At 45.9% G+C, this 23,535-nt stretch overlaps 1 long non-coding RNA gene across 1 annotated transcript; it reads left to right on the plus strand.

The window, feature by feature from the left end:
* Nucleotides 1–5,981: 5,981 nt before the first annotated feature.
* Nucleotides 5,982–17,322, plus strand: LOC129498361 (uncharacterized). The gene is made up of 4 exons (XR_008662112.1): nt 5,982–6,106; nt 7,407–7,550; nt 14,534–14,614; nt 16,993–17,322. It is a non-coding gene; the product is annotated as an uncharacterized LOC129498361 (long non-coding RNA).
* The last annotated feature ends 6,213 nt before the right edge of the window (nt 17,323–23,535 follow it).

Consider the following 23,535-nt stretch of genomic DNA (forward strand, 5'->3'; position numbering starts at 1 on the left):
CAGGATGTATTTATCTAACATAAATATGATTTTACTTGTGTGTTTTCTGGAATAATAGCGCACAATATGCATCAGAGAATAAGGCGATTATATACTAATAGAGCGGTTGGCGAGCTGTATTTGAATCTGCCAGGATTTAGGAAAGATACACGTTGAACAGATGCAAATATTCACCCGCCTTTCAAAGAAGCGTGGAGCTCCTGTTCGTCCTCAGGAGAGTCGTTTCCACGGTTAGTGCACACTCCGCTTGGGCCGCCGGAGTCGCCGGGTGCCCACACTGCCTCAGTAAAGGCTCACAGCAGTCCCCCGCAAGCTGAGTCTGTGCCTCGTTTTAATTTACAGGGAATAGGATGGGATGGAGGGATGGAGGGAGGGAGAGATGGATGGATGGATGGATGGGTAGATGGAGGAGGGAGGGAGGGAGGATGGAGGGATGGATGGAGGGAGGGACGGATGGATGGATGGACGGATGGAGGGATGGATGGAGGGAGGGAAGGAGGGAGGGAGGGATGGATGGAGGGAGGGATGGAGGGATGGAGGGAGGGAGGGAGGGAGAGATGGATGGATGGATGGATGGGTAGATGGATGGAGGGAGGGAGGATGGAGGGATGGATGGAGGGAGGGACGGATGGATGGATGGACGGATGGAGGGATGGATGGAGGGAGGGAGGGAGGGATGGAGGAACAGATGGGTTGATGGATGGATGGATGGAGGGATGGAGGGACGGATGGATGGAGGGAGGGATGGAGGGATGGATGGATGGATGGATGGATGGAGGGATGGATAGAAAAGATGATAGGGAGATAGAGTGATAGAAAGATACACAAATATGTAAACATAGTGTAATCTAAATATAGAATTAAGCATTTAAAAATCCTAGTGTCTAGAGACACAATTAGGCTTCAAGTGCAGAATGAGGATTCCGTTCAGAACTAGAACACTTACTAGGTTATACGTCTATTTTGTACGCACGTCTTCACTGATTCTCAGCACTAGGTGGAAAAGACCAAACTGGGCACATTTCACAGAAGAGAAACCAGAGGGACTCAGGGTGTCTGAGGGGTGGCTCAGGGGTTGGGCGTCTGCCTTTGGCTCAGGGCATGATCCCAGGGCCTGGGATCGAGTCCCGCATCGGGGTCCCCAAGGGAGCCTGCTTCTCCCTCTGCCTGTGTCTCTGCCTCCTCCCTGTGTCTCTCATGAATAAATAAAATCTTAAAAAAAGAGAGAGAGAGAGAAGAGAAACCAGATACTGACGTTAACAGCCTTGCTGACTCACGGGCCACGGATGTATCAGGCTCAGGAATCCATTTCTGTGGACTGGCTTCAAGCGCAGTCATCACCCCGCTAACCATCTGCATGAGACAAGCAGAATTCTTCTCTGCTGTGACTTTGTCCTTAAAATCCCCCGATTTCAGGATGAGACACTTTTGGCTAAATAGTTAAACCCTGATTGTGAGATGATTGATCATTCCGCAAGCTTCTAAACAAAAACCACCGAGCAGAAAGAGTTCATTCCTTTCCTGTTCTGCAGACATACTCTCAGCAGAGGATCCTGAACCCGGGTGATGCTCAGGATTAGCCACAGGGCTTTGGAGAAGGGACACTTCTGGGCAGCACCCAGACTTACGTGGGGCCAAGAAATCTCTTTTCTCTTCTCTTCTTTCTCTTCTCTTTCTTTCTTTCCTCTTTCTTTCTTTCTTTCTCTCGTGAAATCTCTATTTTCTTAAAGGTCCACAGCTGACGTGATACTCAGCTAAGTTTGGGAACTGCTGCTTTAGAAAAATGCTTTAGGGAAGTTTTGGTGGAAAACCTATCAGAAAAATCGAATAAAAGCTAATACTTGCTTTATGAGCGTGTCATAAAGACAAAACAAGTCTTAAAAAAGAACATTTACCGAGTATGTGAAAAGTAATCACAACAAATCATACATTTTTAAAAAGCTTTAACCTACCACAAACATCATTATTAATGAACTGCCTGACACAGGGCTGTGCTTAACGATATCCTGAAAATCAATCCACATTAGTTCATGAATCTCTTTTTAAATAAGATTGTTTACGGTGTGGATGTACCGCAGTGTGGACGGGCATTTAGGGTGTTTCCAATAGTTTTCAACGGTAATTGATGATCTTGTGTATATGTATTTTCGTATTACTGGAGGCGTATCCTCAGGACAAGTTCTGCGATGCAGGATCCCTGGGTCGAAGTGTAAACACCCACCCGTGTGGTTACTTGAGATGCCGCTAACTTTCATCCCATAGTAGTTGTGCCGGTTTTCCTTCCCAGCAGCAATATGCTAAAGGGCCTCTGTCTCCGTAGCCTTGCAGAGGATATTGTTCTCCTTTCAGTCATTACCAATCTGACAGGTGAGAGACGGCGTCTTGGTGTAGTTTTAATTTGCATCCCTCACGTCTCAGGGGTGAAGCTGAACATTTATGTTCAAAGGTTATTTTTATAGAGTTACTGTGACCTGATAGAGAGCTGAATATTCTGGTTTTTTTCCCCCTCAGGTATGATAAATACACTAGAAATTCCTATATACCAGTTTCTAACTTCATAAAATACATTTTATAGTCATAGAAAATAGTGTCATCATATAATTAAACTATGAATAATGGCTTTTCTTACTGAATGATAGATCTTACAGGTGTGTAGCTTAACTTTCATAATTCAAAGCCAGTCCTAGGAAAGGAAAAACAACAACAAAAAAAAAACCCAGCCAATTCCATTAATAGGTATTGTCAATTCTCAATTAAGAGCATTTAAGTACTCGAGACGCCCGGGTGGCTCAGTTGGTTAAGCGTCTGCCTTCGGCTCGGGTCATGCTTTGGCATGACTGCTCGGCAATGAGTCTGCTGCTCCCTCGTCCTCTCCCTCTATGATCTCTCTGGCCCTCACTCGCTCTCAAATAAATAAATAAAATCTTTTCCTTTTAAGAGTGTTTAAGCAGTCAATCCTAAATAGTAACATTTATTACGATATTTAAAATATTGTTTTACCTGTTTGACCATCCTAGTATCACCACTTAAAATAATTCATACAAAATCTAGAAATGTTTGCTATTTTATGTCATATTGTGATAATAGGGCCACAAATTAAATGTGTTGCAAAACATCGTTCCAGTACTCTATATTAGCACTTGCTTGTCTTCATTTAATACTACCTAGTGTTCATTATTTGTTCAAGTAGTTTCAGTTCTAGCAATTACGTGTCCACTTTTGTGAGTGTAAATGTTTTTGTCTAGTGATGTGTGAACGTGCATACGTGTGTGCACGCACGCGTGCATTAACCAAATGTTTCAGTCACATCATATTGGTCAAAACTGATCTTGGAAGATTGGTTGTGGAACACATAAGAGGAGTAGAAAAATACTTTGTCTTTATTTGTATTTTTTTTAATTTTTATTTATTTATGATAGTTACAGAGAGACAGAGAGAGAGAGAGAGAGAGAGGCAGAGACACAGGCAGAGGGAGAAGCAGGCTCCATGCACCGGGAGCCCGACGTGGGATTCGATCCCGGGTCTCCAGGATCGCGCCCTGGGCCAAAGGCAGGCGCCAAACTGCTGCGCCACCCAGGGATCCCAATACTTTGTCTTTAAACTTAGAGTACAAAGGGCGATTTTTATAGTCTTTGTCCATTTGAATTAACTGTGATGTCCAACAAAATTTTCTGCAATACTCCTCCAACAAAAAATAATAATGAATGATTTGAAGCAAATTGTGCTTTTCTAGAAAATGTTCCACTATCGAAAGGACATGATGATAATATTCCAGGATAATTTTCTAATAAACATAGTAAAGCTTCCTAGTTTTGTATTTTTATCCGATTTTCTGATTCCATGAATGTAATTTATTTTATTGGGCAGGCCAGAGTTGCATTTGTTGCTTCTGAGCTGGGAATTTTATATGAGTAATGCTTTTTTATTATTATTATTCTCACTATTTTGATCATCAAATAAAACTTTATTGAAGAAACTGATCCCCTCAAATTTTGTATTTGATGAAAACAATTTCCTTGTTCATTGTCACTATTTTGACTCAAAATTTTTAAGTAAAAAAATAAAGATTTTTATGATGTCCTACTCAAATATGTAATGTGATTCATGTTTACAAGAGATCCTTTAAATTTTTATTGTTTCTGTTCTTAAAAAGTTAGGTGATCATTTCTTTCGGATCCTAAATTTTTCCTTTACAAGATTTTTCTTTTTTCAATTCCGAGGTATTTTCTTTTTCAACCATGATTTAATGTATCATTCACATTGGTCTGAAGGATTAGAAAGTAATAATACACTTTCATGCAAAGTGCATAGAATATGAGTAAATTTTCTTCAAAATATAAATTAAAGCGAATGCAAGACAATGACAATTCTAAAGGATTTTTATGTTTTCATAATTCTTTTCAATAAAATATTTAAATTCTCTATTAAAATTAGAGCCAAAATGTAAACCATATTTAATATGTATTAGAACTTTAAGTGAAAACTGTTTTAACACCTGAATTGTAATATTTAACAAATTATAAAATTTAATCTTTTAAAATACTTTCATAAAAATACACCTATTAACAATCTTACTTGCCAATTTAAAGAATCAATTCCATTTATATATGCATAAATATACAAATTTAGAATTACAAAAATTGTCTAATATTGCAAAATCAGTGGCTAGATTTCAGCCATTCAGTGTACCTGCCGCAAATATGGTGGTGATTCATCTGTCATTTCAGAAACATGAAACATGAGTTAACACAACACTTGTAAAGCATCTGAACAGCCCTTGGCATTTAATAAGAACTCAATAAATGCTAGTTACTATGATAATAACTATTATTGTTACTTGAGTGATTAAAGTTCGAGAAACAGGGGCACCTGAGTGGCTCAGTTGGTTAAGCATCCAACTCTTGATCTCAGCTCAGGTCTTGATCTCAGGATCATGAGTTCAAGCCCCACATTGGAGATTACTTAAAAAACAAAACAAAACAAAAAAAAAAAAACATTTTGAGAAGCATCAATCCAACGTAAAGTTCCAAAAATAAACTTCAGACCAATGGCAAACCCTACAAGGCAAAACGACAAGTAGAGAAAGCTGGTCTTGGCAGCGCTCTCTGTCCCCTTCTGTACCGTCTTCTCCCCGACAGGGCTTGCTGCTCTGGGCCCCTGGGCCCCACGCAGGTCCTGCCCCAGGACTTGGGCCTCCCCCCCGTATCTGGATCTAGGTCCAGTGATGGAGACACGGGGCAAAGAACACTAACAGAATTATTTTGACTCTGTATACTTGTCGGGGCATGCGCTTGTCACAGGAAGTCTGGAATAATCACTTCTCCTTTTCAGTGGAAGCTGCCTTGACAGAAAAGCAGGATTGTTAGATCTGCCCACCTCCTCTCCTTAGGCTGGATTATTTTGGCGTCACGCGTACATTTACTTTGACTACGTGGAGGAGGAGTCACATCCAATAATCAATGTTGTTTCCCCCCCCCACAGATAATCAACATTGTAGTCTGGAAACACGCATTTTACTGTATATTTTATTACTTCCACCAAGCTTATAAATAGGTCATAGAAATTGACTTTGATCTAAAAAGTTTATTAATTAGGCAGCTTGCTTTACGTAGGGATTAAAAACAAAGAATAAATACAACGATGTCTCATTTCTTTCAAAAGGTTCCCCGGCCCTTTAAATAAAAGCCGAACTACTTCATTATTTTAAAGAGCTCTAGGAGAGGAAACTTTAAAAATGTAAAACAAAAAGAAAAACCTTCTCTGTTTAAGGTACATTAAGGTATCAACAGCTGAAACGAAAGATTAAAGGCAGTTAATTATCCTCCCGGGGCTTGGCACCGTGAGCCCGCCCGTTTGGGATCAAGATCCTGGCCGGGGCTCCTCTCTTTCAAGTTTCTCTCCTTTCTGCAACTTCCAAGTCCTCATTAGACAGTTTTCACTTTTGGTTATATTTACAGTGAGTCAGCGCTGAAGAGGGCTGACTGATGTGACCTGGGCGGGGTGTCCCAGAGCCCTGGCATTCCCCGCTCGCCGTCCTGGGCCACCCGGAGCATCACTTAGATTCCAACGGTGGTCCCGGCCTGAAGGAGGATCCCTGGGGGCCCAGGTGCGTGGGGACCCCAGCGTCCACAGGACCAGGCTCCCGCTGACCCTGGGGTGGGGGAAGGGAGGGCAGGGATGAGGAGGGCAGGGGAGACAGCGGGAGAGGGCAGTGGGGTTGGGCAGGGATGGAGAGGGCAGGGTGTGGGGGGGGGAGGGAAGGGGAGACAGCGGGGGAGAGGGCAGTGGGGTTGGGCAGGGACGGGGAGGGCAGGGTGTGGGAGGGCGGGGGGGGGGAGGGAAGGGGAGACAGCGGGGGAGAGGGCAGTGGGGTTGGGCAGGGACGGGGAGGGCAGGGTGTGGGAGGGCGGGGGGGAGGGCAGGGGAGGCAGCGGGGGAGAGGGCAGTGGGGTTGGGCAGGGACAGGGAGGGCAGGGTGTGGGGGGGGGAGGGCAGGGGAAGCAGCAGGGGCCCTGGGTTCTGAGGCTGGCAGGCGGGCAGACCCGGCACAGGAAGGGGCTGAGCAAGCAGGGCCGGGCTGGATCCTAAGACACCCCGAGGCCCCATGAGCCCCAGACACCCAGAGGCGTCCACACGATGACAATCCCTAACCCGCACACGTGCGCCCTCCCCCCGCACGAGGAGCGTCCCTAACCCCAGCGCACATGCGCCCTCACCTGGCATGAGAAGCGTCCCTACCCCGCACACGTGCACCCTCCCCCCCTCGCATGAGGAGCATCCCTAACCTGCACATGTGCACCCTCACCCCGCACGAGGAGCGTCCCTAATCCCAGTGCGCACGTGCGCCCTCCCCCTCCCCCTGCACGAGGAGCGTCCCTAACCCGCACATGTGCGCCCTCACCTCGCATGAGGAGTGTCCCTAACCCGCACACCTGCACCCTATCCCGCACGAGGAGCTGTCCCTAACCCTCACACGTGTGCCCTCCCCCGCATGAGGAGCGTCCCTAACCCCAGCGCACGTGCACCCTCCACCTCGCATGAAGAGCGTCCCTGACCCGCACACCTGCACCCTCCCCCGCACGAGGAGCGTCCCTAACCCAGCACACAGGCACCCCACCCCTGCAGGCTGCCTGCTTCCCCCCACCCCCACCCCTGAGGCTCACCATCCTTCTCCTGAGTCTACTCGCGGCTCTAAGAGTGCGTCCTTCCCTTAGGGTCCTCACCTCCCCTGTGCTCGCCAGTCACTAAGGGCACCCGCAGCTAGTGGGAGACGCCATGTTAATAGCTTCTGCTATTCTGTTATTAATCCTATTAATAAGATCTTACTACCCTTTTGTCAGCCTAATCCAGAGTCATCCCCGCAGAACCTAAGAAGATGGCATAAAGCTTGTTTGTCTGTTTTCCAGAAAGATCAGCAGGTGCTGCAGCTGGACTTAGAAGACCTAGCGGGGTTCCTCACGGCCTTGGCTGTGCGTGCCCTGAGCCTCAGTCTTCCTCTCCCGGAAGATGGGAACAGCAGAGCTTTGGACCTGCCAGACAGGACTCGGAAGGTGAGGTGCACACGGGAGCACTTTAGGAGCTTGAAGTGATGAGCGGCAGGGCTTCTGCTCCCGTTCTGGAAGCCGAGGGTAGGGGCTGCGGCTTATTCAATGGGAGGCCCGACTACTGCTCTAAGTATGTCCTTGGCAATTCTGGGGTCGTCTTAATCATAGTGTCGGGGCCTTTGCACGTCTGCACACTTGCCTTTGTGTGTATTTTTCAAAATCTGCTTTGGATAAATCTGTGGGGCCAGGCCTTGCGGCTTGAGCAGAGCAGAGGCCGACCCAGGCTGCAGACGCCCTCCACGTTCACCATGTGGGCCCCTGGGGACAAAAGGCCTGGTTGACCCTTGTCCCTGGGAAGCTGCGGAGCTGCTAAGGGCAGGCCAGACCCAGAGCGAGCGGCCCGTGATCAGAGGGGTAGGAAATGAGCCCGGCTTGCAATTCAGGCACAGGAGAAGGTTCTGGGAACAGAGTTGCGGCCCGTTTGGGCGGCAGCACCACAGGTCCCTGGGAGGCCCATCAGCCAGAGGTGGTTTAGGGACCGGAGAGCAAGGACTCGTCCGATTGTCATGGGCCTTGAAATGGGGCCAGAGTTTAATATGGAGCCCACAAAATTAACTGGAGTTTTTCTGACTTTATTTCTAACTTAATGTGCGGTTCAATTGTCTCTTGTCAACGTATTCTTGAGTTTCTAAATCATAAAATCAGCTCATATCATTTGCTTCTTAAATATTCACGCTTACTTCTTTTCTATCAGTAATTATTTTCAAACTTAGTGGTTTTTTTTTTTTTTGCCTTAAATTGTGTTTTATGAATTAGTTTCTCGCCTTTTTCTTCTTGTCCATGTTTTGCTGGTCAATATCTTATCCCCTTTTCACTTTTCTCACATTAATTCGCATGCATTGTTTTGTTCAGGGGCGGACGGCTTGCTTTTACTTTTGCCCAGTGTGAAGGTTCTATCTTTTCTGGTGGTGGCTCAGCGTACTCACAATTATTATTATATCTCATATGTCGATCTTAATTTGTTCATATCTTCAAATACTATCAATTTCGTCTATTGTTTTATTTTTTTATATGAATTATATTTTGTTCGCTTTTACGTTCTTCCATGATTTCACCTACAACCTCTATGTTTTATAATTCTAACAGAAGCCACCTTTGGGTATTACAAATTTTCTATATTTTTATAATGATCAAACTCAAGGATAAAATGCTACATTTAAAATGTTACATAATTAAAATAGAGAATGTATTCCTTTTTTAAGATTTTTATTTTTATTTTTATTTTTTAAGGTTTTTTAAAATTATTTATTCATGAGAGACACAGAGAGAGAGGCAGACTCTCATTTCTCTACCATGATGCCCTTGTTTCACTTTTTAGTGTCTGTTCATATAACTGAATTCAGGTAATTATTGGTAAAGCATGACTCTTCCATTAACTATCTTTTATTTTAAGGAATCCCTTGATATTTATTTTATCACTATACGGTGAAGCTCTCACTAGATCTAGTTCTATGTGTAACATGTTGAGCGCTCATCACTGTCTCTAAACATACCCGTAATCTTAGATTCTTCTTTAATCAATCACGTCTCCGTGAGTGGACTATACCCCATCAAAGAATTTCTCTTCCAACAAAGGTGGGTGAGTGATCTATTTCTGAGTCTTTCTGCATCTGAATGTGTCTCTATTGTCTTAATTTATGAAGAGAAACTTCCCTGCCTACGAAATTCTTTGTTTTTCTCCCTCAAATGTGAGTACATGTAATTTTATTTTCTTCTGTGTTTATTTTGCTGAAGACAAATGTGAAGTTTTCTTCTGTTTTTATGATATTTTGGAAATACGCTTTTCCCTTTTTTTGATCCATTTATTCAACAAAGATTTGTTGAGCAACTAATATGGCCCAGGCTTTTACCTTGTCGCTGGGGGATGACAGAGCCAAACATTTCTGTCCTCGGAGGATTACATCCTTTTTTCTCTAAAATGCCCACATGATTTTAAATTTTATGATTGTATTTAAGTTTTTGTTGTTAGATGCATCTTGCTCGACCGAGGTTTTAGCTTGAACTAAAGCTAAGGTAGCTTTCTTAAAACAGCAAAAGCAAATGCATTTTCAGCTCCAGACTCTTCTTTCTACTTATGCCTCGATTTTTCAATATTTCCCCCCCAAGGGGAACCTATGATTCTCGGTTGCATCTTTATTCTCCATTACAAATGTCATCTTTCCTCCGAAAACTTTTATAAACTTTTCATTTGCTTTCTCATTCTGAGAGCTGCGCAAATTAGTTACTCTACACAACTTATTAGCTTTCTGGGTGTCCTTTTTTTGCTATTCCGTGTTTCACTTCCGGTTTTATTTCTGTTTTTGCAGTTTTAGTTCTTTATTCCCACCCTGAGCCTTCTTTCGTGCATTCTATTACCTTTCTGCCCTGCTGATTCATTAGTTATTTATGTCCCTTCAAATTCTGTTATTGCACTCACGTCCGTGCACAGAACAGCATACGTGTCAAAGGATACACCTGGTGGATTTTCGCTTTGTACGAACAACTGTGTAACCAGTTCCAAGCTCAAGATTCAGAAACGTCTTTCCTGCTCCTTTCCAGTCACTATTTCCCTCTAAAGTTACTCTACTGTTTTTTATTTCATGTCTTTTTTTTCCCCTTATTTCTTCTTCTTCTTTTTTAAAATAGGTCTGTCTACTTATATCTCAAGGAGGATGCAAAATCCTATCCTAAAATTTTCTCCATGTTCCTGTAGTAGATTATCTGCAGAGAAATGTTCTTTCACTTGATTTTCATGATGCTTCCTTTTTCCCTTTTATTAGTGTATTGTCATGTCCCCACCACATTTTTTTTTTCTTTCAGAAAATGAGAAAACATGGGGGACACCTGGGTGGCTCAGACGGTGAAGTGTACCTTGGGCTCAGGTCATGACCTCAGGGTCCTGGGCTCAAGCCCCAGGTCAGGCTCCCTGGCGGCAGGGTCTGCTTCTCCCTCTGCCTCTTATCCCACTTGTGTTCTCTCACTTTCTCTCACTCTCTCTGTCAAATAAATACAATCTTTAAAAAAATAAATGAGGAAACCTATATCCAAACTCACTGCTTGCTAGGTTATCTGGATTTCCTGCTGACTCTTCATATTTGTAAGCCGCCTGTTGGTTGGATCCATTTCTCAGGCTTTAGCTGGTTATCAATAGACCCTACTTGATCATCAAACGTTGCCCTGTAGGGGTGAGGTTTTCCGTTATTCCTGCTGCCTCTGTCTGTGGTGTTATGAACCAGGTAAGGACTGAAACAGCAGGATCTCCACTTGCACCCCGCCCGACGTCAGTATTTAGAATCCTACCTGCTGTGGTCCCCTGTGGGCCCCCACCCACCAAGGTGTTGCTCCGCCCCCTGCCCTCACCCTGTATGTACCTACATCCAAGCCACCCAAGCGCAGTCTTGACGTTTGGTGGAACAGTGGGGGGCTGAACTAACAGAACCGTGGGCACTTAGAGATGTGATCTCCACGAGGCAGTGAGAAGGCTGGGACGTTCGCATCATCCAGGCCTTCCTCCTCCCAGTGTGGTCTCCTCACCTGGAACATCAGCTTTCACCCGGGGCTTCGTTGTGGTTTTGTTTGTTTGTTTTTTAAGATTTTATTTATGTATTTGAGAGGCAGAGAGAGGGAGAGAGCAAGAGCACACAAGCGGGTGGGGGCAGAGGCAGAGGGGGAAGCAGGCTCCACACACTGAGGGGCTGGATCCCGGGGCCCCGGGGTCATGACCTGAGCAGAAGGCAGATGCTTAACCCACTGAGCCACCCGGTGCCCAGACCTGGGAATTCTTTGAACTCAAGTCTCCCCGAGACCTACTAATCAGAATGTGCGACTTTACAACACGCGTTAGATTCCTGTGTCCACGAAAGTCGGGGTAGCGTCGATTCGGGGGCTGTTGAAAGTCTCGGTGGCCGGTCTCATGCCCCGGATGCTGATTATTTTCAGATTGAAGGCACAGGCCGGAGTTACCCAGTGGGGGACAGGTTCCCGGGACAGAGGGCCACCCTCTGATGCCTCATGCTCTCTGGGCCCTGCACCCTGACTTGTCCTGGTGTCGCCAGAATCCGTCTGTGCCATGGGGCGGAGGGCCCCGATTCTTGGCCACCTGTGGCCAGGGCTCACCCTCAATGTCTGGGGGCCCCGACAGCCCTTGAGTCCTGGCCGCTCTGTGTGACAACATGTCGTGGTGGGGAGGCCTCCGCAGCTTCGGGTCCCCATGGTCATCACTTGGGACCCAGCGCCGGCCCTGTCATCCACAAGTCTCTGGTCTGCCCCCTTCCCACCTCTCAGGGCCACGCGACTCCCCGGGCACGCCTGGGCCACCCGGGCTCGTCCTTCTGGTCTAAAACTATCCTACCGGTGTCCAGCCTGAATTCCTCCTACGAAATCGTTCAGGGCTGCACTTAGCATCTGAGCCAGACCAGGCCGTGGGAGGTTGGCGGGCCCGCATCTCCAGACATCTGCCCACCCCAGGCCACCTCTGGGGCTTTGAGCGTGTAACCGGGTGGAGAATCACCAGGAAGGGGTCTCTGATCTGGGGCGAGGGCAGCAGGTATCTTCCCACCTTCCTTCAAGGATGCAGGAGTGCTGTGCTTTACAAAGTACAGAAAACCACCCTGCCCACGTAGGTATGAGTCTACGCATCTCTCTCTCCGTCAGTCAGCATCATCTGTCATGTCTCAGCTACTCATTTCCCCCCCACAGTTGACACTGGCCTTACTTTGGAAGAACACACCTCTGGAGGTTGTCGGTAGGTGCCTGCATGTGGACACATCACAGGCCACCCGGGCGGGTGTGTGCCCAGTTCCTGGACTAGCCCGAGACCAAATGAAGCCAGGAATCTCCACTAATTGAAGCGGGGCTTTTACTACTTTCATTTGGATTTTCCATCCTCCAACCAGGAAAATCAGGACTTGCAGACATGAAAGGCTGTTGCAAAGGAGGAACGTGGGTGGCTAAAACACCAGCCTTTACCAGCTCCCTCCTGGGGAACCGAGCTATGTTTTGTGCAAATCTACTTTTATTTCCTTTCGATCTCTAATATAGGATTTTACCCTGGGTGGGGGGAGGGAAATACGTGATCATGTCTAAAAGATGCATTTTTGACAGAGCTGGTTAAATTTCGGTGACGAGAGGGGGTGCTTGAGGGTCGCAAAGCCCCCAGTGCACCCTGGGGAGCAGTCAGTAGCCAAGAGGGAAAGGTCAGGTTTGAATCTAGTACAGAAGTTCAAGGTTTGTGGAGATTTGGGATTTCATAAGCCCGGGTCAGGAATGGGCTCTTCTAGTCTCTGAGTCCTGGAGACAGACTTTAAGAGAAGTGTGTGTGTTTCTGCTTTCTAAGACCTTAGATAGAAAAATGAAGCCATCCCTATGGTTCCCTTCTCTGCTGGTGAGCCCTGATTAACGAATGAATGTCTTTGTTTTTGCTCAACTATGAACTGGCGTACTTAATTAGCACTAATTCCTAATTATCGGTGGTAACAGGGAAAGGGGGAAATGAAGACGTATCGAATCCCTTGATAGTCATTTTAGCCACAGGAAAAAAAATGAAGCTGTTCCCTCCATTCGCGGTTCTTGACACCAGACTTCTTCACACACGCGGCCCGCCTGCAACTCACACATGCTAGATGGCGACTTCGGAATGACTCAGAATCTTCGGGTTCTTAGATTTCTGATTTCATTTCTTTTACTCTTGTCTCTATGATCCTGAAGTTTGACCTCATAATCTACTCTCAGATTTCAACCTTTGGTCTCCCAAGGTTACGTGATCTTGGACATGGGCACAACTGCACAGTTTTTACTTATTTCTTTCTTTTTTTTTGAATTTTTATTTATTTATGATAGTCAGAGAGAGAGAGAGAGAGAGAGGCGCAGAGACACAGGCAGAGGGAGAAGCAGGCTCCATGCACCAGGAGCCCGACGTGGGATTCGATCCCGGGTCTCCAGGATCGCGCCCTGGGCCAAAGGCAGGCGCCAAACCGCTGCGCCACCCAGGGATCCCTACTTATTTCTTTCTAAGACTTGATCATTTTATGATCTATATTTGATTTTATCTTAGTTACCTTTGTTTATTATTTCTAAAGATCATTTATTTCTAAGGCTGTTCTCGTGGTGAGAACTTCAGACTCCACTTCTGACTGCAACAAATAATCCCAGAGCGGTGGCCGGCTTGGCCAGCTTTAGCTACCCTTTAAAAGATAAAAGCGAGAACATAGCCCATCATTGCTCTGTGATCACTAGAATTAAAAACAAGGATGTAAGTTTTATCACTTTTCTCTATTGTTGTATGCTCCATTTTTCTGCTCAAGATGATCAAAATGGATTTAGTTTAGAAAACAACAGTATGGGTAATAGCCATGTGGTGCAGTTGGCTACATTCCGTCTCATACTCACAGAGATGTATCCTAGGCCAACGTTAGGACCAAAGCTTAAAATCACAATTTTAGAACTAAAAGAATTTAGTGATCAGCAATGTAGACTAGTATTTCGTTCATGAGCATTTCCTGAGCTTTCCCGGGCTGAGAGGTGAATGCAGGGAGTCCGAGGGAAGACGGAGGGGTGAGTGAGGGCACCGCCAGCTGAGGAGGGCTACCTCACCCCGTTCCTATAGCAGCATCTCATTTTGCCCATGTAAGAGCCAAGGAAGATTTTTGTTTGAACAAAGGCTATTGTGAATTAAAAATACTAACAGCGGTGGACCTGGCCTATTCTGTTGTTCTCTACTTGAGGAAATAGAGATCCAAAGAAGTCAAGTGGATAAGATCGTATGAAGGCCAAAGACCCTCCACTCCGCCAGCACTTCTCCCACGGACCCACAGACTTTGTTCTGTGGAATTGTTTCCCCAAACGATTAAATGTCGGTCATCGTTCCCATAATTCTTTAGGTAACTAGTAAGTAGTATGTGGATTTCAAATTCATAAACTACTTACAAAATTCTAATTTTATGTTTTTATAGGAAGCCTGGGGTATTTTTGTTGATCCCCAGAGATCAAGGAACATTTCACTGTTTTTCGCTCCATAAAAATTTTGGTGCAAGGTAAGTAAAATGTGTTTCTCGACCTTAAGAAGTTTATTGTTTAATGATAGAACCTATTTTGGGGACAAAAATTATGGAACCCCAGAATTAATCACACACATTAAGATTGAAGGCAGTTTAATATAATCTGTTTCAATACGGTTTAATCAATTTAATACAACTTAAAAGACATATATTTTTTTGCATGAATGAAAGAGTAATGTCAACATACAATGTTTCCATTTAATTATCTTAGAAGCGATGGCAATTTTTATGCTTGTCTAAAACAGCCATCGACGTGAAATTATAAATGTGTCAGGAGGTAAATGCCAGAATTTTATCCATTTCCATTATTGGAAGCTATGTTATATTTTCTTTTCTAAACTACTTTTTCTCTATTTCCTTGAAATATTTATGAAAAATAGCATTTCATTGCCTCCAAATTGCATCTGATATTTCCAAATACATGAAGGCCAAATCTTGAATCAGTTGCTATCAATAGTTAATTTATGTAATTTCTAAGCATAGTGAATTCACTTCATAAAAATTTTATATGCACATATATTCTTTTAAATATTGCTATTTCACTAATTCATTCATTAATTTAACAAAGAGTCTTTGCTATTTCCCAGGGACTGTGCTAGGAATTATATTTACTCCCTTCAAGGAACGTGGAACAAATAGCAGGGTTTTTTTGTCTTATGTTTTCTTTTCCCAATAAAAATAATGAATTGTGCATTGGAAAAAAGATGCTATCAACAAATTATAAACATATAAATACATACTGAAAGAAAACATTTCCATTATAAAGCAAACATATCAAACACATCATTCTAGAAAACACCATGGATGCCTTTTAAATTAGAAAAGAAAAAAAAATTAGAAAAGAAAATACGTCCTTTTGCAATACAAACATATAGGGATAAGCCCTACCAATGAATACGAGAGCTATAAAGATCTGTTCTAAGTAGCTTTTACATAAAATGAAATCCTATATTGGATAGATTTGCCAGCCACCAGGCTAAAGGTAGGAGCCACCGAATGTCTATAACTCAAAATAAAATCAACAAATTTCCCTTCTATGTGAGGGTAGCCAGGGGAACATTATTGACTCATCTGCAATCTTCTACATGGTAATTTCTGGTCTGATATTTGCTCTTTCTCACCTCCCTAATGTAGCATCATCTAGATTGCCTCGAGGTTATCGTGCACAGGAGGCCCCTTTTGGGGGACTTACTGGGCCTCCAGTGAAGGGAATCAAGCTGATCAAAGGAAAGGAAGGGATGCTTCGAGTTGTTTTGTGATGACTTTCATTTCTCAGTGACCTTCCACCACACCATCCCACTTATTTATTATTCTTTTTTAAAGATTTTATTTATTTATCCATGAGAGACCCAGAGAGAGGCAGAGACACGGGCAGAGGGAGAAGCAGGCTCCCTGCGGGGACCCTGATGTGGGACTCGATCCTGGGTCCCCGGGGTCACGCCCTGGACCAAAGGCAGATGCTCAACCTCTGAGCCCCCCAGGTGCCCCCCATCACCACACCATCTAATTAAAAAAAAATTCAACATAATGTGCAACTCCCTCAGTGAGTGCAGTGGGAACACATAAACCAGACCTTATCCAGGAGGCTTTCCGCCTGTTGTCGCCCAACCAGAGATCCCGGGCAGGACGGTTGACACGGCTGTGGGCCGGGGTGCCCGGCCCCGCTGCTAAACACAAGTTAGTGTGTGGATGTGTTCCAAGCTGGCAGATGAAAAGGTCTAAAGTTCAGATTGTTTCAAAAAGTCATAATGAAGCCACAGGGCCATGTTCTTTGGGAGGGAAATGTCAGCTCCTGGAGAGTCTCCGCGACTGTGAAGGACACTTCATTACAGAGAGGAGCTGACTTAATATACTCTGCAAATGACTTCATAACATTCAATTTTGAGAATCATTTCCATTCTTTCATTCACAGTACATAGGGAAATTAGCTGAAATATTTATCTTTGCTTCTCCCTTCGTTTTATAGCTCTAGTCAAAAACTAATTAGACTCCGGCAGTTAAATCCTGCATGTAGGCACCCCCCACCCCCCGACCCCCCAAGGAGTTTCCTCTTTATAGGACGTCCTCGGTTGCAGAGAGTGGCCTATTTAACTTAAAGGGTTTTCGTTTAGGTTTTGTTTGTTTGTTTTCTTTTAAACATATTATTTATTTATTTGACAGAGAGACAGCAAGAGAGCAAAGCAGGGGGAGGGCAGAGGGGGAGGCAGAAGCAGGCTCTGGATGCGGGGCTCCATCCCCGGACCCGGCACCGTGACCCGAGCTGAAGGCAGACGCTGCAGCCACTGAGCCACCCGGGTGCCCCTGTTTGTTCCTTTAATGCCAAGTTTATCTGTCTTTCCATGAATATGTGATAGGCGGTCGGGAAAAGAGGAGACGAAGGGAGCCGAGCACCGAAACCAGTAGGCACGTAGTGACACCTGGTTCATGAAGGAGAAGGGAAGGCTTGTCATCATCTTGGGCACCAGGCAGGTAGGAGTCCTCCCAGGGATCCCCCAAGCCTTCTCTCTATCTGAGGGCAGAGATCGCTGTGGGGCAAGTCAGGGTACAAGACTCATCCTTACCCGTAGGGCCAGGAGGCTCCCCCTCTCCTGCCAGACGGTCCCAGAATATGGGTATCTGCCCGACTTGCTCCCCCAGGGCCCTCCCTACTGCAGTGACCTGGCCTGGTGGGTTCCTCTCCCAGGGGTAGGCGGGTCTTGGGTGCCCTCTGAAGGGTGGGGACGCTCTGAGATGGGGGCGCAGGGGTGCAGGAGCCGTCTGATGCTGCTCTCAGTGCAAGAGAGAGGCACTCCCTTTCCTTCCGTGGCTCCTCCTTCCCACCCCCCTCGGAGGCCCTGGCCGTCTGGGTGGCAGGATCGAGCTGCTGTGAATCTGCCACACACCTGACGGGACAACGTGGGTTCGGTGGTGGTGGTGGTGGTGCTTTATTGTTTGGTTGGTTCGGGTTTTCCCTCCGTTTTAGACTAAAGGCCACATAGGTCAGTAGGGCCGGCACCTGGGCCCGTCCCACCAGAGCGGGGCCTCCCCGAGGGGTCTGTGGCCACGGCACCCGAAGTGCTGCTTGGCCGTGCTGGCCTTCCGCCCGGATTGTCCTTGAGAGTCTGGTGGCGGGAGGATGGTCGCTCACACCGGAGCCTGGAGTCCCCAGCGACCCTCACTGCTGCCCCAGAAACTCGAGCGGTGCTGTTTCCCACCTCAACATAAACAGAAACAGTGGAAAGTAGGTCGCCATAAACCACACCAGGCGCGTGCTTGATTACTCTCAGCATCAGTGGGATAAGGGCACTGAGTTTTTCCTTTTTTTTTTTTTTTAATTTACGTAAGAGAGAGGGAGAGCGGGAGAGGGACAGACCCCTCTGCGGACAGGGAGCCCGACCGCGGCTCCATCCCAGGGCCCGGGGACCACGACCTGAGCCCGAGGTGGACGTGCCCCGCTGGCCCCCGGGTGCCCGGGCACTACGGTTTAAGTCCGTGTAAGAGCCCGAGCTATGGTTCCCTTGAGGCGCGTTGGGCAGGAGGATAGACGGCCCGGCCTGGGGGTGGCACCGCCGAGTCTACAATGCACGGAGGCTGAGCCCTAACATGGGAAACATCCTCGAGTTCACACACTGGCAAATTCTCATTTATCCGAGTCACCGTTTGTGGACTACCCCGTGCCCTCTGCCTCGGGGCACCACACCGGCCTCCGGATGGCGAGAGGACGGAGCGCGTGGGACCGAGGCCTGACTTACCCACGAAGGGACGGGCACATCCACACGATAACACGGCTGCTGGGACCCACGGGCGGCGGGCCGTGGGCAGGGGCTGGGAGCGACCTTGACAGCAGCGCCACGTGGGACGAGGGCGTGTAGGGGAAGGGAAACAGAACGTGTCTGCGCATGGCAGGCGTCCGGGGCCAGCTCAGCCGAGGCTCTCAGCCCCCCAGCGTGACGGGGTGCGGCAGGCAGGGCACGATGACCCCCGACCCTGCCGCCCAGCCTGGAGCTCCGCGCTGGCCTCTCGCTTCCCGGTGCCTGGAGCCGGCAGGTGTTGGAGGCGAACCCCTGTGCTTAGGTGACACCAGGTGCCTACGTCACAGGACACGGATGAAGGGCTTTCTGCAGAGGTCATGAAGGTCCCTAATTAGCTGACTTGGAGTTAAAATCCAAAGGGAGCCTCTGCTGGGTGGGTCCGACCCAACCAGAGGAGCCGTTTGAAGGCGGGTCAAGCGGTCAAAATAAAGCAGTCCAGAAGCTTCTGCTGACCTCGAAGGAGCGAGCCGTCAGGAGCCACGACTGCAGGGAAATGCCGCTGCCGACAGCCTTGATGAGTTTGGAGGAGGACCCTGAGTCTCAGGCGACTTCACCCTCTGGTGCGGCCTCCGCAGCAATCTGTGGGCACCCGAGCAGAGGCCCAGGCACGCCCGGCCAGGAGCTGGGGGGCGGCAGGTGGGTGTTCCTGCGGAGCGCTCGCTCCAGCGCGGCACAAACGGCCCCCGAACGCTGGGTGCAGGCCCTGGCGTACTCAAGCCGACGTGCCCGTGGCCGTGGGGCAGGCCCAGGCGTTTTGTATTTTACTGAAAACGACTCAGATTCATAGAAGAGTGTTGCCATCTACTTTTGCCCCCAGATACTAGATGATTATGGCTTTAGTAGCGAATGTTTAGTCCGTTACGGTCACGGAAACACTATGCATCCAGATAGATGGGTGGTGGTTTCAGGGACATGGATTGAGAGCATCACTCGAAGGCTTTCAAGCATAAAACTGTATTAGGATAAAATCCCGAGGAAGAGGTATGGAAATAGGAGTCCACGCACAGAAGTGAGTGATGTTAAAATTCTGTTAAAGATCATGTTTAGGTGACTTTTAAACAGTTTTTGGTGGTTATCAAGTTACTATGTTATTTAGGTTTCACTGGATACATATGAGGAAATGTAATATTCATGCTGTATAGTGTAAACAGTATTACAATGTCTATTAAAGACATAAATACTTAGAATCACATTTTTATAACTATTTAAGCTTATAATAACGTTTTTTTTCAGTAGAGACCTACAAGTCTATGAGAAGATACATGGTCTCACCGCATTCTCTTAGAAATGTGAACAGAAAGTTTCGAGACCAAAGGTGAGAGAGAGGATGTTGGAAAGGTAACTTAGAGCTTAATTAAACCTACTGGGATAAAGCGAGTCCGTTTTATCTGCTACGGACCAGGGAGCCAGTGGCGCGGGAACAAGGCTGCTCTTACTTCGGACGCCCTCACCGGGCCCCCGGGTGCCACCCGCCTGCCAGGCTCTCTGGTCCCAGCGGTGCTCCCAGGAAGTCTGGGTCACTGCGAACCAAGCTTCAGGTTCCAAGCGAAGATTTCACTCCTGAGTCTTGGGGGGATGAGACGTTCCTGAGGCACTTTCTGCTGATGTGTGTTTGCCCCAGCCCGGGCGGCCGAGCCCCCGGCACACGAAGGCCGGTTCAGGCCCCGGGACTCAGGCCGGCGGAGCCGGGGCGAGGGGCGCTGCGCACGGTGGGCCCCCGGCCGGGAAAGGACCAGAGGTCGGGAGGCTCAGCCCGAGTCCCTGGGCGAACCCTTCTGTCCGGGCACCGAGGCCCCTTGGGCTTCGCTCTCGTGGCACGAGCCCTGGCGCCGCTTCCCCAGGTCTCCCATCAGGAGGATTTTAGGCCACGTGTTTTGCGGCCTCCTATCACTTGTTCATCCTAGTGTCCTGCGTGCTTTTCCCACGTGGTACCACAACTATGCTGTCACCGTAGTGGCCAGGATCCCCGGGCTGTGTGTTGGGGGATAACCCGGGCGGCCCATCGTGCCCCGGGCTCCTTGCTTCACCCGACAAGTCTGCGCGTACCTGCCCGACTGTGGCGGGAGAGCCGCTCTGCGGTGTAGCCCTCACCTGTCCGGCCCGGGCTCGTGGGCCTCGCAGGGCGCCCAGCAGCCCCTCTGGCACCTGGTGGACCGCGTGCCACACTGTGGCCTCCTGCCCCTCGCTGTAAGGAGAGCTGCACCGCCCGCACGGTCCCGGCCCGATTTGGAAAGGCCTGTCCGTGGCGAGTAGGAGCTGCGTTTTTCCACCACGAAGGGATCCATGAGTGCAGCTCCCTCGGTGACTTAAAGAGTGCGCCCCGCTCCCCGAGGAGCTGGAACCCTAGCAGACAACGAGAGGGCGCAGAAATGGCCTGAGATCTAAGGGAGGAAATAAAAAATGCCACGTTAATATGCAGTGGTAGCCTCCTCCCCAAATTCTATTTGTGCTTTCCTGTGATAAAAGGGACACATCGTGACTCTAAATTTGTGCAAAAGAGCTTCTCCTACTCATGTAGGTCGGGGCGATTTCCTGCACCGGATACTTGATCAGAGACTGGTGGTTCTCGGGCAGGCCCTCGTTTGGTTCCTGATTTAACATGAGTCTAACCCAATACTGGTGTGTATCTATAAAAAGACCAAGGTTTGTATCTTGGTCACATTCAGCTTAATAAACCAAAATTCTGTTAGCGTAATTGGTTTGTTTCCTCGCGATTAAATATTCTTCCAGAAATTTTCAATGTGATTTGTTGCTCATCTTTCTATTTAGAGATGCGTTGATTGTCTTGTTTGGCGCCGTTGGCCTAGATATCCAGAAAACAAAGTGAAAGAATCAGGTAATTAGCACCACAATCGATGAATCACTGTTTATTGGTGTGAACACTGTTTTCTGACATCAGAATCTTAAAAGGGCCACCGACATGATACAGGATACGACTGTATTATAGATTAATGGGCGCCTTAAAGAGGGCTTCTGTTTTCCACACAAAGGCAGCTGAAAATAACGGAAACAGAGAGTGAAATTTTTGCAGAGTGTTTTATGTACAGCCCCATATTTATAGAACCTTTATTTTTCCTTGATGTTACTAAATAATAGATTGTATGATATATCTTGATACTTCTGTTAAGGAGATGAATTTGAAGGACTCTTTCTAGTTCACAAAAGTCTTATAGCAGAAGCTTCCTCAGAAAACCTAGTTACACTTGATACATCTTTGTCACACCAAATTCTGTTTGCTTTCATAAAACAGATTTGTATTCCTGTTTCGTATTTAATTTTGTGCATATTGTCAACCAAAGTTCTGCATTTTAATGGCCTATTTGTAATAGCTGATTGACTAAATAAATTTCCCCAAATATCCATCCCCCCAATTAGCTACTTTCCTGCTTGTATAACAAGTGTTCACATTTATGCTGCTGTACAATGAATATAAACAGATTTATTTTCTATTCACCTGACGTGAATTTGCTGCAAAATATAATTGAGTGGTGATTACGATAAACGATGTTTTATTTTCTAAATTCGAAAATTTAGTTTGTCATCTGAAAAAACTTTTGAGTGGAAATGCTTGGAATGGATTTACTTATAGGCTTTATTAAGGGAAGTAGCCCAGGACGGTTTTTGTAATGTTAAAAAATAAATTAAATCTTTGAAGTTGATCAGGAACAATTAATTGACTTCAAAAAAACTATTTTTTAGACTCTACAAGAAATTTTATGAATGGAAAAAATTGTCAAATTCAAGTATAATGTGTTATAAGGCAACAAAATACATTAGAATGAAATTTTATTGTAATATAGGTAACATTGAAATTATATCCATAATTCTTGGACATATGAGTTGAGACTGGGTTTACTGATGCAAAGTCTCAAACTCAAAGACAGTATGATAGGAAACATAATAGTCTTGCTACTTCTGTTTTCAATCTTCCACTAAGTCTTAAAATTTTCTGGAGGGCTTTATCAGGATGGAAGGAGAAAAGGGTAATAATTGCTTTTGTCACAGGTCATAAAAGATTACTTAACCCTTCCTTAAAAAAGCAACAGCAACAAAGAAATGCATGTTGCTCTTAGTCAAAGAAAACCCTTTCTAATAAGATGTTAGACATTTTCCTGTTGAGGTCAGAACTATATTTTATGTATGTATGTTAACTACATGTTTATTCTCCCAAATCAGTTAAGTCATAAGAGTGCTCAGATTACATAAGATAAAGTAGGAAGTAGATATGGTTTTTATTTTATCTACCTCTGTACTATTTGCAAATTTAGCAGGCAACAAATATCACCTTAGAACCAATAGCAATAAAGATAGTAGCATTTCTTTAAAATAAAGGGGGGAGGGAGTAATTTGTGCTTAATGGAAAAATGAGAGAGAGACCTTTAAGCACAAGTCAGCTGACCTTTCCTCCCTCCTGTGCGGCAGGGAAATAGCATAGCATTTGGGGTTTTCTGTAGAAATAGCAAGTGGCTCCCAGACAGAGAGCAAGCACTCCTTTTGCAATAATGATCCTTGTAACCAAAGGCAGAAGATATTTAGTACAAATCACACATGGGTAATGTTTGTTTCATAGAACCATGTAAAGGAATTGATCTTTATTATTATTTTTTTAATTAAGCAGAAAATACCACAGATGAACTCTGTTTTATAGTGGTTAGTACCACTGTACAGATAAGCACAAACCTAAGTATGTTTTTTTGTAGCCTCTTTTTTTTTTGGTAGAAAAATATCACTAATGAATATATGTTCTAAATTATAAAATAGCTATCTCGTTCTTTCTCTGTGGATTGGCATCCAGGAGTTATCATTGTCAACTAAAGACCACAATGATTTTGATATTTTCCTCTGCAATTATTTGAATGTATGACATTTGCAGTTAGATTAGCTTATGGAAAGATTAACCATGAATATTCTAAAATAGCTACTTTTCATATATATGGATTATTTTAATATTTCTTAGTCTGCTTCTGTCATGTGGCCTGCTATGTGAATCATCAACAATCGTGGCGTGTGAATGACTGATTTTCAAGAGCTTATGTTCTAGGCAAAGATTCTAACTTTTGGAAATAGATAATTAAGTATGCCAAGTCATTTTGATATCTAATGGAA

This window comes from Nyctereutes procyonoides, unplaced genomic scaffold, assembly GCF_905146905.1.
Source record: "Nyctereutes procyonoides isolate TBG_1078 unplaced genomic scaffold, NYPRO_anot_genome, whole genome shotgun sequence".
In the NCBI taxonomy this organism is placed as follows: Eukaryota; Metazoa; Chordata; class Mammalia; order Carnivora; family Canidae; genus Nyctereutes; species Nyctereutes procyonoides.